General features: G+C 45.8%; 1 non-coding gene across 1 annotated transcript; it reads right to left on the bottom strand.

Moving 5' to 3' along the window:
- Positions 1–1,578: 1,578 nt before the first annotated feature.
- Trnat-ugu (transfer RNA threonine (anticodon UGU)) lies at positions 1,579–1,653 on the bottom strand. The gene has a single exon. It is a non-coding gene; the product is annotated as a tRNA-Thr (tRNA).
- Positions 1,654–3,318: the final 1,665 nt, after the last annotated feature.

Below are 3,318 nucleotides of genomic sequence, written 5' to 3'. Positions count from 1 at the left end.
GCTGTGTGCTTAGCTTAGGGGATTTGTCAACACTGCTTGAGGCTCTGGAAACAGAGGACGTACGCCGTTGTTTCGGAGAAGACTGCAGTACCTGGAACATCGTAATACGCGGATCACACACTGAAGTAACGAGCCCTTGCTGTGCAATTATGACTGTGGGTCGCCTACAGCGAACACGCTGTAGAACATCCCAGGTCTTGCAGTGCTTTCACTATTTATTAAATGGTGTCGCAACTGATGCTGTATGTTTTCAAGAGACTGCCTTTTTGTATTTGTAGTTCATTATCTAAAATTCTCCTCTCTAGTTGAGTACTGTACTCTTTAGGAGCAACGTAAGACTCAACACTTACCTCTCGAACTGTGGTATCCGCTCCACACAATAATTAGATACTCTTACCTACAGAGGCAACACGACTCAGGTGCCACGTTAAGTCGTGTTACTGAAAATCCGAGTCATTGTTAAATACGTAACAGCCCCAAAGTTCATGTAAGATCGTTGTATGTCACCTAGATTAGATGTCGGCATAATTAAATAACACAAAAATCCATTTACACAGCAGTAACAACAGAGGATTAATTGGACATATTCTACGCATTTGCCATAAAAACTGAATTTTACAAACTGCGATGGTTATAAAACTGATCATAAGTCAATGTAAAGCGATATTAGGAGACAACTAAAAGGATAAAAAATCTAACTTCAAAATAATTACGGACATTGAACTGTGTATGAGTCAGCGAACTAGTATACAGATTCACAATGTAGATGACTCAGCCGGCCGGTGTGGCCGTGCGGTTCTAAGCGCTTCAGTTTGGAACCGCGTGACCGCTACGGTCGCAGGTTCGAATCCTGCCTCGGGCATGGATGTGTGTCATGTCCTTAGGTTAGTTAGGTTTAAGTAGTTCTAAGTTCTAGGGGACTGGTGACCTTAGAAGTTAAGTCCCATAGTGCTCAGAGCCTTTTTTTTTTTTAGATGACTCACAATAGACCCAGTAATAGGTAAAGTAATATTTCAATTAATAACTCAAAATGGTTCAAATGGCTCTTAGCACTTTCGGACTTAACTTCTGAGGTCATCAGTCCCCTAGAACTTAGAACTACTTAAACCTAAGTAACCTAAGGACATCACACACATGTATGCCAGAGGCAGGATTCGAGCCTGCGACCGTAGCGGTCACGCGGTTCCAGGCTGTAGCGCCTAGAACCGCTCGGCCACACCGGCCGGCAATTAATAATTCATAATTTCCTTTTGTATATAATTCTTTCCTTCTAAAGTTGTCCAGGACGTTTTTAATTTTTATTGTTTTATTAATTTATTATATTAACACAAACTCCTCTTCGATAGACGAAATTTTGAATCAGCAAAATCTACCTGCATTACATTACTCGAATTTTATCACAGAATATGGTTAAAGAAAAATTCCAATTAAGTTATATATGACGGTAGTATCTGTTCCCGAAAGAACAGTTACCGTGGATGACCATGCAGCTTTGCTAGAAATGAAATGATAATTAAATGGACACCCTAGCTGCAAATAGGCGTTGATGTACTTCATTGGGGATATATTGAAAGTGTGTGCCCCGACCGGGACTCGAACCCGGGATCTCCTGCTTACATGGCAGACGCTCTATCCATCTGAGACACCGCGGGCACATAGGATAGCGCGTCTGCAGGGACTTATCCCTTGCACGCTCCCCGTGAGATCCACATTCCCGACATGTCCACACCACGACATTCGTAGTGCGCCTAATAGATGTTTGCCCATCATACTCATTACTCGTGGCAGATTAATCTACCAAGTCCCGTACGAGTTCGGGCATAGCATGTGCGTCCGCACAAGAAGGTCAATGGCCGGGAAGCCATATTTTAACTATATATGACGGTAGTATCTGTTCCCGAAAGAACAGTTACCGTGGATTACCATGCAGCTTTGCAAGGGATAAGTCCCTGCAGACGCACTATCCTCTGTGCCCGCGGTGGATCAGATGGATAGAGCGTCTGCCATGTAAGCAGGAGATCCCGGGTTCGAGTCCCGGTCGGGACATACATTTTCAACATGTCCCCAATGAAGTACATCAACGCCTGTTTGCAGCTAGGGTGTCCATTTAACTATCACTTCATTCCAATTAAGTTAATGGTCTGGAGGAGCCCATATTTTCACTGATGAAATACACAGTACTCGTACACATTGCGCATCTTAGTGATATGTCACTAATATGATGAGCATAACATTTAAATAACTACAGTTACCCTAATATATATGTTTACATTAGTTCGGGCACGGCAGTGGACTTGCCGCTATGGGACGGCCTCAAGGGATCCAGGTGCTAATAGGGCGCCCTACTTATACGTCTCCGGCAGACAGCAATTAGCGAGCATATTGGCTGGGGCTGTGATGGGAGCGGCTCGGCGCCAGCCGCACCAGCGTCAGCGGCGGCGGCCGGGGCTCGGCCTGCATTAGCGCGCCGCCGCCTCAAACAGCATCTGCGGGGCCCCGCACCGAGCCGCACCGCGCCGCGCTCCGCCCCTACTAGCGAGTGCTTAAACGCCAGCTGCGCCAGACCCCCCAAACTGGCTTAACCGCGCTAACACGGTTCCAAGCGATGCAACGGGAATCTCCACTGGGGGCAACGAAACGTAGACACTTCACTACGCATGAGGCTGTCAAATACTGTGTCATTTGTGGACCAGAGAAAACTGAAAACTCTGATTTGGTCGTGGAATTAAACCCAAATAAACTTTTATTGCTGTAAGAGATGTTACTCCGCTGTTGTAGGCAAACGAAAAACCGTAAATTGTCCAAGTAAGTACGTACTTTCAACTTCATTTTTTATCTTAGGGATAGGACGCAATGCTGGTATACTGCCTGTCCCTCAGGCACATATCCTCTGGTGTTTGGGTAGGCATTCCCTATTTAAAAAAAAATGGTTCAAATGGCTCTGAGCACTATGGGACTTAACATCTGAGGTCATCAGTCCCCCAGAAATTAGAACTACTTAAACCTAACTAACCTACGGACATTACACACATCCATGCCCGAGGCATGATTGGAGCCGGCGACCGTAGCGGTCGCGCGGTTCCAGACTGAAGCGCCTAGAACCGCTCGGCCACACCGGCCGCCATTCCCTATTCCGTTTTCACGATATATAGCTAGAGTACGACCAAACAACTACATCTCATAACGGCAGTAAGCGTCGGTCTGTATCCCGTTGCGAACAAAATGATTTTTAGAGCGGAATTTTATGTGATAATTAATTGAAACCCTCAGCTGCCGATGGGAACAGCTGAAAATGTGTGCTTCGACCGTGACTCGAAC

Source organism: Schistocerca cancellata, chromosome 6, assembly GCF_023864275.1.
Source record: "Schistocerca cancellata isolate TAMUIC-IGC-003103 chromosome 6, iqSchCanc2.1, whole genome shotgun sequence".
Taxonomy (NCBI): domain Eukaryota; kingdom Metazoa; phylum Arthropoda; class Insecta; order Orthoptera; family Acrididae; genus Schistocerca; species Schistocerca cancellata.
Note: the sequence above shows the minus strand (reverse complement) of the source record. Positions and strands in the feature narration are given on the sequence as shown.